This window comes from Ceratotherium simum, chromosome 6 (assembly GCF_057802395.1).
Source record: "Ceratotherium simum simum isolate JZ-2026a chromosome 6, ASM5780239v1, whole genome shotgun sequence".
Taxonomy (NCBI): domain Eukaryota; kingdom Metazoa; phylum Chordata; class Mammalia; order Perissodactyla; family Rhinocerotidae; genus Ceratotherium; species Ceratotherium simum.
In genome coordinates this window covers 29,479,563-29,494,087 of record NC_141905.1, presented here as the reverse complement: position 1 = coordinate 29,494,087, position 14,525 = coordinate 29,479,563, and positions in this window count along the sequence as shown.

The following is a 14,525-nucleotide window of genomic DNA, read 5'->3' as shown; positions in this document are numbered from 1 at the left end:
ACGTCCGTGGGCAGCCTCTGGCCACGGCTGGCGGCACCAGGACAGGCCCCTGCCCGCTGTTGAAGGCTCGCTTTATGGACATAAAGATTTGCCGGCCAGTGCACCCGGGCCCTTGGACGCCAGCTGCTTCCACCCTCCTGCCACATTCCGGCCCCACTCCCCCACCCCCTGGTCTGCCCGGCCCTGGATCCAGAGGGAACACACAGCCCCTGTTCTTCCATGTCACAAATCACTGCTCCTCGGGCTAGGCAGCCAGGGCCACGTGCCCCCCTGCAGCCTGCGCCACAGGCGTCCTCAACACCCTGCTGGCTGGAAACCACGCCCAGCCCCTCCCTCCCTCGGCCCTGGCCGAGGCTGAGCCGGGAGCCCTTGGGTCACGGCAGGGGGGCGGGTCTGACTTATGTATTTCTCCCTTTTTAAAACACTGTATTTAAACACACCCTGCCTTGTTCCAGAGAAGAAGTAAAAGAGCCCCAAGGACACATAAGATTCAACCAGCTTAAATTAAGACTGGACGAGATGCTCAGAATGATTTTGCTACAGATTTTTTGTATAATTTAAAACAGTGGACCATTAGAAGCAGCCTAAATGTCCAACGATAGGAGATTGGTTACATAAATTACAATATAGCCACGCAATTGAATATTATGCAGTCATAAAAATGGAAATTACAGCTATAGAACCTAATTGATATGTAAATAATTTATTTATTTATGGAGCCTAATGCCGAAGTCACATGCATACGCCTAAGGGTATTCTTCTAGGAAGGGGACTAGAAGTCTCATGAGCTTCTTGAAATGACTGTGGCCCCCAAGAAATTAAGAGTCGCTGTACTAGAGAAGGGTACATAATGCCATGACAAGATACTTATGTTATATATAAACTGTGTGTGCTGTAAAGTCTCACTTTTATGTTTGCGTGTAGTCTAGGAGGCCATACCACAAAATCCAGTCTCCTTATCTCTGGGACAGAAATGTAACTGAGTTTTTTTCTTTGTTTTTCTGCCAGCATGATCTATACCCTTATCACGGTGAGCCACAACATTGGCCGTACATTTTCTAGCAACCAAAGCCAAAACAGAAATGTGGTCAGTTACTAATTCCTAGTGTCCATAGAAGAAAATTAAATGACTGCTTTTGGTGTTAAAGGGGGTGGAGAGTTCTCTGGAGAGGTGGGGCAGGGTGGGGAGGGACGTGGTTCACAAACAGTGTGTGATGCGTCCCCTCCTGCTCCCTGATGTGAGGCTGAGGGGTCTGCAAATATCAGAAGGTCTGTTCAGGGGAACGCCTTGCAGCCCCCCTCTGCTGGCCCCATTCAGGAAAGGAGCTGACGCATTCCCTCACAGAGGGGAGGGTGAGATGGGGTCAGAAACGCTCTCTGCTCACCTCTTGCCAGGAGAGGCAGCAACACACGCCAGAATCAGCCAGTAACGGTGGACCTTCTGGCATAAGTAGCAGAATGTTTGGGAGTTAGTGAAATCAGAGCACACAGAAAGCTATTCACTCTGCCCAAGGCTGGGAGGTTCTTACTACCCACCCTCGGGGGAGCAGGGGGTGCTCTGCTAAGGAGGCGGGTATCACTAGCAGACAGGAGGCTCTAGTTGTCAACAATAAATAAATATTGAATGGTGAGGAGTTCCTGACAGGCACTAAGAGGTTCCCAGCACAGTCAGAGGTAGAGTCTGGTGGAGGGAAGGAGACAGTCAGGCTGCCAGCTCCTGTTGAGATTCTCTAGTAGAGACAAACTGAAATTACGGTAATAAATAACAATAGCAACAACACAACAACAGTAACAAAAATAACATGCTATGATAATTGTCACAAAACCAACAATATGGTTATCCATTGCTAATAAAAATTCACCCCAAAACTTAGTGGCCTAGAGCAACAACAATCATTTTATTATCTCTCATGATTTCTGTGGGCCAAGAAATTAAGGACAGCTCGGTTGGGTGGTTCTGGCTCAGAATCTCATGAGGGGGCCGGCCCCGTGGCTTAGTGGTTAAGTGAGCGCGCTCCACTGCTGGCGACCCGGGTTCGGATCCCGGGCGCGCACCGACGCGCTGCTTCTCTGGCCATGCTGAGGCCGCGTCCCACATACAGCAACTAGAAGGATGTGCAGCTATGACACACAGCTATCTACTGGGGCTTTGGGGGGAAAAAATAAATAAATAAAATCTTAAAAAAAAAAAAAAAAGAATCTCATGAGGTTGTGGTCAGAGGGAGGCTGGTGTTGGAAAAGCATGAGACTGGGGCAGCCAGGGGGTGGCGAGCATCTTTCTCTTTGTGGAGCCTCAGGGCCTCCTTGTGATCTTCTCCCGCAGGATAATTTGAGCTTCCTAACAGCATGGTGGCCTCAGGACCATCAACCTACTTACCTGGAGGCTCAGGGCTTCAAGCCCCGAGTGTTCTAGCCAACCAGGCAGAAGCTGCGTCACGTTTTGTGGCCAGTGTTGGAAGTCTTCAGTGTTATTTCCATTGCATTCTATTGGTTAAGCAAGCCACAGGACCATCAGATTCAAGGAGAGAGGACACAGACTTCACCTCTCAATGGGACGAGTGTCAAGGTCACTCAATAGCATGTAGATTGGGAGATGTTGTTGCAACCATCTCTGGAAGATATAATCTTCCACACAGAGCCATAACCAATATCCAGGGCAGGTAAAGACAAACTGAGGCAGATGGAAGCCCTATGATATTTGATCCTCATACATTCGACATTGGCATCCTCAGACTACCTTTTATCTACACAAAAATTCAGCCTTTTCAGGCCTCAGTTGACCCACAAATACTTTGAACTATGGAGGCACAGGGACACTGAGTGTTGGCCAAGACATGGACTTTGGCAATGGCCATCTTTGCTTGAGTTTTGGGCAATTATTTGAATACACTATTGAGTTTTACCCATATTATCTGATTTTTAAAAAATGTGTGGAAAACAGAAAAGCGAACTTGCTGATAGGAATGATGAAAAAGGTGTGGGCTCCCACCCCTAAAACCATTGAGGTCAAGAGGGAGTCAAGAGGGGCTCTCACTGGCCCGGGTTGGATGGTGATCAGTCTTGAGCCAGTTGGTCATAAGTTCTCTTGTGAAAAAAAAGAACAACAAAGGAACAAAGCAAAAGAATGTGTACTACTGAAGTATTTTTGGATGAAATGACACAATGCCTGAGATTTGCTTTGAAATACTCTAGCAAACATACCAACAAAAAGTACACATAGGGGTGGGGGAAAGAGTGGTAATGAGTTGCCAATGGTTGAAGCACGAAGGTTCATTGTACTAGTCTCTCCATTTTTGTGAATGTTTGAACATTTCCATAATAAAAAGTAAAAATAAATTCGTATTAAATATTGGAAATAGGGGCCGGCGCCATGGCTTAGCGGTTAAGTGCACGCACTCCGCTGCTGGCGGCCCAGGTTCGATCCCGGGCGGGCACCGACGCACCGCTTCTCCCGCCATGCTGAGGCCACGTCCCACGTACATCAACTAGAAGGATGTGCATCTATGACATACGACTCTCTACTGGGGCTTTGGGGGAAAAAAATAAATAAATAAATATTGGAAATACATCATTAAGCATTGCATCTAAAAGTCAAACTGTGATTAGATGTAATTAAATTTCTGGAAATGCCCCTTCCCTATAACTATTATGCACTCATCCTGTGATTTTTATAAGGATTATCAGGGTCATATTTATATAGAAGCCAGTAACCATCTGTACCGACGTAATTGATTCCATCGTGAAAACAATGCAGAATTTTCCTTGCAAGAAAAGTGTATTATATATGTGCAACAACAGAAAATAATCCCAATCCCCAAATTCAGAGCTGTTAAGGCAATGAAGTAGTATTAACAGAGAAAGCAGGATCGGCAGTGGGAGCAGGAATATACTGTATGGTTTGAATTTCTTTTTGCTGTGTGCATGTGTCAATTCTTTTAAGTTAATTGATTTATTTAGAATAAAGAAAAGCTGTTGAACAGGTCCTGTTGGCGGTTTCTCTCTTTTTCCTGTAGTATATCTTTGCTGCCTTTGAACTCATTTTGTCTGCCGAGGGAGCGGGTATCACTAGCTAACAAGCGGTAGTAGGCATCAAAGATTGAGATAATGATGGAAGAGTAAGTTTAAAGTGCAATGAACTCTGGCCGTTAGCTTCATCTCATTCTCCCACCTGCCCCTCACCTCTGACTTGAAAAGCCCCCAGTGTTGGATTTCAGCCCCTGGACGTCTCCCAGGCCAGGGTGGAGGAGGCCTGCCTATCGCAATGACTGGCGCGCCATCTGGTGGCGTATGGCAGAAGTGCACAGACCATGTTCTTTTCTGAGCCCACAGAAAACAAATTTGAGTTTCCACTAGAGGTCACAGATTTGTGCTCCACAAGCCAACCCTGACTTAGAGATGTACTGTCTATAAATGTATACATGTATGGATCAAGATGCTTAGAAACGTTCTGAATATGTTACCAGCATTTAAAAGTCTGGATGTTTTACATAAAAGGCCAGATCTCTGGTTTCTTTTGAAAACTGGGTCTAATGATGACTGGGGCTGAGGTCGGTCGGTGCTCTCTGGTTACCTGCCTGGCCTCAATGCAGCCACTTTGGTCTGTGTTCAGTTTATCCTACATAGGATCCCTGTAGTGTGTTGAATAGTGCCTCCCAAATATTCAAATCCACCCGGAACCTCAGAATGTGGCCTTATTTGGGAATACAGTCTTTGCAGATGCCGTAAGTTAAGGATCTTGAGAAAAAATCATCCTGGATTTAGGGTGGGCCCTAAGTCCAATGACTGGTGTCCTTATAAGAAGAGGAGAGGAAACAGAGAGACACCGGGGACAATATTGCATGAAGACGGAGAGAGAGATTGGAGTGATGTGTCTACAAGCCAAGGAACGCCAGGGGTTGCCGGCCACCACCAGAAACTGGGAGAGGCACGGAACGGATTCTCCCTCAGAGCCTCCAGAAGGAACTCACCCCACTGGCACTTTAATTTTCGACTTTTGGTCTCCAGAACTGTGAGAGAATATGTTTCTGTTGTTTAAGCTACTCAGTTTGTGGTAATCGGTTACGGCAGCCCAGGAGACTAATATACAATCCTCAAGAAGTCCTCACCTTTCTACAACATCCCCCAATAGGCCTCTGCTCTAAAACTCCAGGTACAGAGAGCTCATTACCTCCCATCTGTGTGATGGACTAATTGTTGGAAGGTTCTTTCTACTAAACCAATATATACTACAAATAACATAAAATCAGGTGAGAGTCTATAAAGAGTGGGGGAAACAAAGGCCTAAAAAAGAAACAAAACCCTGCTTGTTGTGGGATCAGGGGAGGCTTCATGGAGGAGGTAGCACTTGAACTGGGCCTTAAAGGATGGATATGATCAAAACAAGTAGAAACAGGTGCGGTGGTAGGCATGTTCCAGGTGACAGAGCAGAGGAAGGGCCAGAAGTAGGGAAGTGGGGGCCATGTGCAGAGATATTCATTCATCCCTTCCATCACTAGTTATTTGCTGAGCAGCAAGTAGTGAGCTTAGCTGGAATGGAGGTGTGTGGCTGCGTGGGGTCAGGAGGTTGGAATTAATAGTGAAGGGTCTAAATTTTTAAAAATCCTGGGCTCCCAAGCATGCTAAATAGAGTATGTGACATTTAGCCACACTCCTGGGTCTTTTTCTTCGAGCTAAACCACCCCGCTCTCCTCTTGTGCAGAGGACTATTGGTTTTGTATCTTTTCAGGGAGCTTCCCTGTGTCCCATTCTCTGGTAACAGACCCAGAGCAACACAAGCGTGGTCACAGGATCCTGGCCAGTCACAGCACTCCATCCACCTGGCAGCAGTAACGGGTCCAGTGGGAGGCCTTCCCTGGGATGATATACAGACTCTGGGAGCAGCAGCTCTCTCTCTCTCTCTGCTGGAGCAGCATGCTCGCTGCCACATGGAGAACGCCCATGGGAGAGAATGAGTGGGAGAGAATGTGGCCAATGGATGACAAGAAACAGAGTAAAGTGGAGATGAGCGATGGCCAGCACAGTGGAGTCCTGAGGGCACTAACCTCACAGTTGCCATCCCCCAGGCCCTGGTTCCTAGACTTCTTCCTTCACTTCCAAGAGCTGTCCCAACATCCTCCCCCTTCACGAGGATTAATAAGTTCCTTTTCTGTCCAGGCCAGCCTGAGTTGGATTTCTGTCATTTGCAACCAAAGAGTCCTGGATGCTACGGTCCTGTTTCAAAAACTCTCCCCCTGCTGCCCAAGCAGCCAATGAGAACAAAGGAGGGTGGTGCCCGTCCAGGCCAGCAGCCCTCCCTCCAGTTGAGAGAAGTCACCCTAGGCCCTTTCTGGTGAGCATGTGAGCACTTGGTGCTGTTAGGGTGAAGTTGAAAAAGCACAGGATGTGAATCCAAGTAAAATACAGATAAGGGCAGAGAAGATAACAAATGGAAGCCTTTCTGTAACATTTCCGCCCCAAAAGACACACATTTCCACCCTTAGAGATTCATTCCTTTGGGTTAAGTCTCCTTTTGAAATGTAAGTATAAGCTGGGAGAGAAGTTCAGGAGGCAGAAAGCAGGCCATTTTGCCAAAAATCAATATGCCTTAGATGAATGCACCAAATTTACTAAATTATCAAAATTACCAAAAACTTGTTTCTTTTAACTAAATATAAAGTTTTCAGCAATTCGTATAAAATGTTGACATTCTGGTTTCCAACAAGAAACACTTGGGATATTTTAGCTTGGAAGCAATTTGCAGAAAGGTTCTATAGGAAAAGGTAAAATCACTCAAGCAGCTGAAGAGAAGCGAATCTCTAACCGTGAGAAACAGCACCAGGAGTGATGACAAACATTTTAGACAAAGGTGATGTCAGCGCTAAATTGGGACAAGATAATTCATCTAGTCATTCATTTATCTAACATATACATCCTGGCTACCTGCCCTGTGCCTCAGGACTCAGGGACTCAGATGTGACAAGACATGATCCGTGCCCTCAAGGAAATCCAGCAGGGGAAAACCCAGGGAATCAAGGAGATGCAGCCCAGGGGTCCTAGGACAGGACATAGGCCTGCACAAGGCCAGTGAGGAACAGAGGTGGCTTCGTCCTCTTTGTCTGAGGAAGAAGGAGGGAGATATGATGTTGGAACTGGGTTTTGAAGGATGTGTAGGAGTTTACTAGGTAAAGAAGGAGAATGGAAAAAGTTTTCAGGTAGCAGTACAACCTAAGCTAAGGCTCTGAGGCACAGAAGGTGGAAAGGAAGGAGAAGATGTTGGTGAGGAGTGTGGGCGCCAAACCACCAGGCTTCCAAAAAGCCAGTCAAAAGGAACTTGACTTCACCCTGTGGGTCATAGGGAGCCACTGAGGGTTTTATGTAGGGGAAGGAAATCACCCTGTCGTCTCCATGGCAGTTGTGAGAAAGATGGACCAGGATTGCTGGAAAGGAAGGGACTAGAAGACCAGGTTGGAGGCAGCTGCAGTTGTCCAAGTGGTAGGTGGCCAGTGCTGAGTTGGAATTCATTCATTCAACAGCTATGTATTGATCGCCACCTGACTAGAGACAGGCACTAGTCCAGGCTGTCACTGCTGGGGATTCAGCAGTGGGTGGCAGTTGGGTGACCAAGAGGGAGGCAGAGGAAGAGCATTCCAGACAGAGGGAACAGAATGTGGGGGTCCTGAAGTGGGAAAGATTTACGCACAGAAGGAAGACCAGTGTGGCTAGAGCCTCATGACTGTGAGGCCAGGAGAGGCTCAAACGGAGGCTGCAGTGGAGCTGGGGCCAGTCCTGCAGGGCATGGCCCTTCCACATTTCTCTCTGCCCTTGATGCCCAGTGCAAACACCACCTCCACCAGGAAGCCTCCCCTGATCACTGCCAGTCAGATTCATCCCTCCCTCTCTCAGCTCCTGCCACTTTTACCAGGATGACCACTGGAGCGGATTCTGGCCCAGAGTGGACGTTCCACAAATGTTTATTGAGCGAATGATGGTTTGAAAGAGGGAAAAAAGAGTGGTGTGAGGGAAGCAGTGCCGAGGGGGGTGGGGATAGCAGAGAAGTGGGAAAGCTGGTGGCCTGAGGGGAGCAAGTTTAGCCTGGGCCATAGTCAAGACAGTGTTTTTCAGACTTCAGGTCACGACAATTTAGTGAGCCCACAACCAGCATTTTGTGTGTGTGTGTGAGGAAGATTAGCTCTGAGCTAACATCTGATGCCAATCCTCCTCTTTTTTGCTGAGGAAGACTGGCCCTGGGCTAACATCCGTGCCCATCTTCCTCCACTTTATGTGGGACGCCGCCACAGCATGGCTTGCCAAGCGGTGCATCAGTGCACGCCCGGGATCCGAACCTGTGAACCCTGGGCTGCCAAAGCAGAGCACGCGAACCCAACTGCTACGCTGCTGGGCTGGCCCCACAACCAGCATTTTTAAAGAAACTAAATAGAATTAAAATATTAGGATGCAGAGTGCACAGTAAGTGTTAATATTGTTTCACGAAGCCTTGTCCCAGTTACACACACAGTACCGGGTAAAATCTTCTTTCTGGGGTCATGGCAGAAAAGTTCAAGACCCTCAGAATTAGGATATAGATTTGGCTGTTGTACCAGAGACCAAAAATAACAATGGCTTAAACAAAATAAATATCTGTATCTCTCTCCATGACGGTCAGGCCTGGGCAGACCTGGGCTGGAACAGTGACTTCGGGGTGTGTGGGGCCCAGGCTCCTTCCTCCTGGTTGCTGCATGGACGAGTCATGTCCGCTGTGTCCATGTTCCAGCCAGTGGGAAGAGGCAGAAGGAGAGGGGAGGGCACGGCCTCTTTTCTTGAAGGCCACAGCCAGGAAGTGGCGCCCATCACCCCTGCTTACATCCTGCTGTTCACCAGGGGGTCACCTGGCCACATGGGGCTGCGAGGGAGCTGGGGAGTGTGGTCTTTGTCTGGGCAGCCAGGTGCCCAGCTAGAAATGGGGGGTTCTGTCACTACAGAAGGGGAGAGTGGACATGGGGTCATCTAGTGGCCTCTGCCCCAGCCTGTGTTTGAGGGACTGCTAGGGATCCATGGGTTTGGGGATCTGTCGCCTGAGCACACAGGCCCCGGAGGCTGCATGCCAGGGACAGGGAGGCCCTCTTCCACACCCCGTGTCACTCTTCGGACACCAATGGCTCTCAGAGCTCCCCATGCCCTTTAGACTCTCTGAGGGGTGAACAAGATGACCCATGTGGGTGCAGCCCACCGCACAGGGCCCAGGACGGAGAAGCCCTTGGTGAGTGAAGCCATTGGCGTCATTGTTTCTCCTCCAAGCCTGCTCATCCTCCTTGCTCAGCCAGTGAACAGTGTCACGGTCTCCAGGAGCCCAGGCTAGGAGCTCCCAACACCCAACAATTTACACACACTCTTCATCCCGCATCCAAGGAACCTCTCTATTCTGCAAGATCCTGAGAAAGAAGAGACGAACTATGACGCTTACTGACCAGAGGGGCTTCCTGGATCAGGGGTGCCCAAGACCAACCCCAGGTTCGATGATTTGCTAGGAGGACTCGCAGGAGTCCACGTGTAGTCACACTCACGGCTAAGATCTACTGCAGTGAAAGGACATGGAGCAAAGTCAGCCCAGGGAAAAGGCTGCGGGAAACCAGGCACAGGCTGCCCAGAGTCCCCACCCAGTGGAGTCACAGGACAGACACGCTTAATGCCTCCAGCAACGAGTTGGGACAACACATGTGAAGCGTTTTCTGCTAGGGAAGCTCATTAGGTACCCAGCTGTTTATTGGGTGTTTATTGGGGGCCCGTCACATGGGTACCTCCTGCCTAGCACATACCAACACTCCCGACCCCGAAGGGAAGCAGGTGTTCAGCATAAGCCATATTGTTTGCACAGATGATTTAGGCACAGGGAGCCCCCTTCTCAGAGAATCATGGGAACTCTCCCGAAATCCAAGTTCCCGGACTCCAGCCAAGGGCCAGGCTTGCAAGCAGGCCTTTCAAATGACGGCAGTCTCAGGCCTGCTGTGCTAACTCTGATCTGCACGGTGCCCAAAGAAGGGGCGTTTGACCTGGGCCTTAAAAGTCAGGAACAATATGGAAAGGACAAACCTTGCCAGATTGGCCCCAACTACTTCTCCAGCCTCCCTCTGAGCCTCTTCCTGACTCCCGGTCATAATACACACCAGATCTGAGTAGCAGCAGCCCCCTTTGCACAAGGTGTGTCCCTGCCAAAGTGTCACGGTTCCCAGCCCTCCCTATTGTCACCCAGGCCCTGTTAACCTTTCACAGAGTTTGCAACCCTGGGAGAGCACCTTCCTGCGCCAGCAAGAACCACACTCAGACTTGTGTTCTGGTGTGCGAGACTGTTTCTCAGTTGGTCTGCGGGGTTCCTCAGGCCGCTGGATCTTATTTCTCCCTGTTTCCTCTTTCCCACCACCCAACTCCCTCTCTCCACGCCCTGATAAGCAGAGAGCCCTGCATCCAAAAGGAGCTCAATAAACTCAGCTGCGTGGAACTTCCCATCTCCATGGGTCAAGGATGGCACTGCCCTGGGGAAGGAGTAGACAGATGAGCTCTGACATCCCTGAGATTTGACGGTTCCAGGATCCTCTGAGTCTGAGAATCTCAGATTCAACGTGGCCACCTGAGTCCTGAGCAAGGCCGGCTCTGGAGCCCAACATGTGGGCAGAGAGAACAGACGAGGAGCCAAACCAAAGAGACCCAGCCAGGGGAAGTTGGAGCCTGCAGGGCGTCAGTGGCAGGGGAGAGCGAGGGAGGAGCCCAGCCTCATTCTCAGCCCTGCTCGCTGCTGCGGGGCGGACCTCAGCTGCTCTGCAAGTGAACATGAGCCCTCACCCTGGCCCAGGAACCTTGTCTTGGCTGATGTGGGCCCCTCCTGGCTGGTTTGGAGGGTCCTTGGGCAGATATACTTCTTGTATATACTGTGCTGCCAGGCCCTGGTCTGGCAAGGTAAGTGTTGGAGGAGGCAGCGGGGACAGCTGCCTGGCACGGGTTCGGGGAGGAGGCCGGAGGTAGGATGGAGGAAAGGCTGCCTTGCTCAGGGTGCAGATCCTGGGGGTGTCTGTCACTGACCCTAAATGTGACTGAGAGGACACGGTGCAGGGCGAGGTCTTCTTTGCCACAGGGCCCGGAAGCAAATGTTCCAGGGAAACCTAGAAGGAAACCGCCCACCCTCTCACTGCACGGTGGGGATCAGGGAGAAATGGGAGCTGTGCAGGAGGCTGACCCGCAGTTCAGCCCAGCATTTCTCTAGGGGCCAACTCATCCCAGCGGGAGAGGCTTCAAGGCTGCCCAGTCTTCTAGAGAAGAGCACAGAGTCATATCAGGTAGCAGCTCAGAGCACGGCCCCTGGTGCCAGGGCCTGGGTTCAAGTCCCAGCTCGGTCACTCACTCAGCTGTGTGCCCTTTGCTACCTGTGCCTCAGCCTCTCCATCTGTAAAGGGGGATAGAGAGAGGACTTGTCTCAGGTGGTTGTGGGACTAGTCTCTTCATCTGTAAGAGGATGAGGACTGCTGTAAGGCCCAGATGAAATCGTGGGGGAAGGCCTGGCCCAGCCGGGCCTGAGGTCAACATCTGCCTCCGCCTCTGTGGTTGTCACATGGCCGCGTGCCCAGGCTGAAGGCGATGGTGCTTGCCTCTTCCAGCCCATTTCCCCAACTGTAGGAAGCGCCGTGCTCCAAAGTCTGGCCATAGCCTCCACAAATTCTAAGCATCCCCCTGCCTGGACCTCATGCACCTCTGAATGTCACAAACAGAAGCACTTAGTCCTTTGAGCCTTCAGAAGGATGGCTGCTGCTGCTCATAGTCCTTCTCTAGTGTTCTTTTTAAAGCACAATTTTGCTTTGCAAATGTGCTAGCCCTTGGGGTTAATTAGAGCGAGTGCGGAATGTCAGAGACAGAGAGAGAGCAAGGAAGTCCTGAACCTAACAGAAACCCACTTCTGGATCATGCCTTTGCACTCTTGCACAGAATCACTAAACTGGGCAATCTATCCAATCCCTTCCTCTTACAGATGGGGAAACTGAGGCTCAAGGAGAGGTGCTGACCCAAGTTCAGAGGCAGGGCCGGGCAACATCCAAGAGTCCTCACTCTCCCGTCCTCTCTCCCACACTCAGACTCCCTCCCATCCATATTCGGGACTTGTTTATGAGGACTCGGGTTCTCTGTGGTATTGATTCTCTCACTGTGGGAACAACACCAGGAGGGGCAGCAGAACACGGGGCCAACCTTGGAGTCAGCCAGGCCTGGGGTGACATCGTGGCTCCACCCGGCACAACGCTTGAACCAGGCTTACCCCCCGCAGCGTGGTTGTCCCCGTATGAACGTATGAACCGGGCGGGTGCCTAACAATTTCTGCCTGGGGGTGTGGGGAGGATTAGACAACATAATGTAAAAAGCACGCAGGACGTTGATGGCAACAGGGAAACGCTCCTGCTTTCCTCTCCCTCGCCTATTGTGCTCAAAAATAAATTAAAAAAAATTTTTTTGTTAGGTTTTTTTGTTGATGTTTTGTGTTTCCTTATCTGTTCTCGGTCAAGCCCCCCACCCCGAGCCCCTCCAAAGGTGTGACACCAGCCAGGACACAGGGGCCGGGGGGCAGCGGGGGAGGCTAGTCTTGGTAGCTATATGGATTTGCGTGCTGTTCGATTTTTTTCTTTCATAGTTGTTCTCGGGCCCGGGGTAATTCACCTGAAGGCAGTAAATATCCAATCCCTGTCCCTGTCCCCAGAAGGCAAAATCCTGAGGAAAAACAAGGCGCCAGAATGAGGTGGCCAGGGAGAGGGTGGGAGGACGGTGCTGGGGAGGGAGCACGTCCAGGAGGAGTGCGGGCAGCGGGCGCTTCCCAAACGGCTGTCAGCACCTGGGTCTGTCCCAGCAACGCTGTTTGCCGCTGGCCCTGGGAACCCAGGTTGTCAGGATACGGTGACAATGGATGTATTGTTCCAGAAGGCAGGGCCCTGCCTGGCCTCTACCTCCCCATCGCCTGAACAGATGTTGATCATCAGTACAAATGCCACATTTCCCTGCAGGGTGAGGATGCTCCCTCAGAGGGTTCCCACGGATGCAGGTGCCCTCAGCAGGCTGCAGGCTCCTCAGTGACCGGGTACCCAGGCCTGGCTTCGTGGCTGATAAATTGTTGGAGGAAACGATAAAACGAAAGCCCTCCTGCCAGGGAACTCTGGAGCTTCCTGCTCTTGCCCCTGAACTGGCCTGCGGGCCTCATACTGCCCTGACCCCGAGATGAGGGCCCAGGCCTGGCTCCTCATGGGCTTCTTCCTGCACTGGCCTCTCGCACATCCTGTCCCCACCTGAGGGACATGTCGTGTGTCTGCTTAGTCTGGTAGCACACATCTGGCTGCACATTAGCATTACCTGGGAACCTTTTAAAATATACTGATGCCCGGGCCCCCACCCAGAACATCAAAATCAGAATCTCTAGGGGTGAGGCCTGGGGACCTAGACGTCCCCAAATGTTTCCAATGTGCAGCCAGGATTGAGCCATCAGATCATTCCTACCCATCTAGGGAGCCGAGTTGAAGTCCCCTTCCTCCATGAAGCCTTCCTGAACTTACCCTGTGCAGGTGACCCTCCTTCTCTGAGCTCCTGGGGGCCATACGAGGAGCACAATCATTGGGCACTGATGGCAGCCTGCTTTGTGTCAGATGGTAGATAGGAAGCAGAATCCAGCTGTATATCCTTGGTCAAGCTACTGAACCTCTCTGAGACTCGGTTTCCTCATCTGCAAAAGGGGCATTAATAACAGTACCTATCTCATGGGCTGATATAAGATGCTTCCACTGACCAATTTCAATCTCAAGGCACCCTCCCCCACCATGGCTTCTCTGCTCCCCAAACCACAGCTTCCTACAAGTGGACCAGTACCCAGGGATCTCCGTCCCCATCTCCACGCACTTTCCCCTTCATCCTGAGTGCTGGCAGCAGCTCCACGGCAAGTCCTATCCCTCCTCACACTTCCTTCCAGAAAGACTCCTGAGCCTCCAAGTCTGACCTTGCAGGTGGCCATGAGAAACCATGATAGAAACATGGTGGCAGAAAACCACCTGCATGACCTCCCACCCCCGGGGAGGGAGCTCCCCTTCCTGAGGGTCCATTCTAGCCAGACGGCCAGAGCCTGCCCTGGCTGTGGCCTGGCCCAGGGGGCTTAACGTGACATTCATGCCGGGCTTTCACTGGTTAGAAGGCACCTGTGATCCTTGTAAGAGGGGTTCTTCTCTCCATCTGCCAGATGACTTGCCCAAGACCAGGGTTAGCAAGTTCTAGGGTTAGAGGTGAAGGTATCAAGAATTAGAAATAATATAAATGTCCAAAAAGAGAGAAATGGTCAAATTCATTAGAGTACCTCCATATTGTGGAATACTATGTAACTATTAAAGTCATGTCTTCAAATAATTTTAATACCATGGGGAAAGGTTCCTAATAGGTTAAATGGAAAAAGCAGGACATCAAGTTTGATCTCTGCTTTGTGATAGAGATGTAGTTATTGGCATAAATACAAATATAGATTGCAGACATATTTGCAATAATAC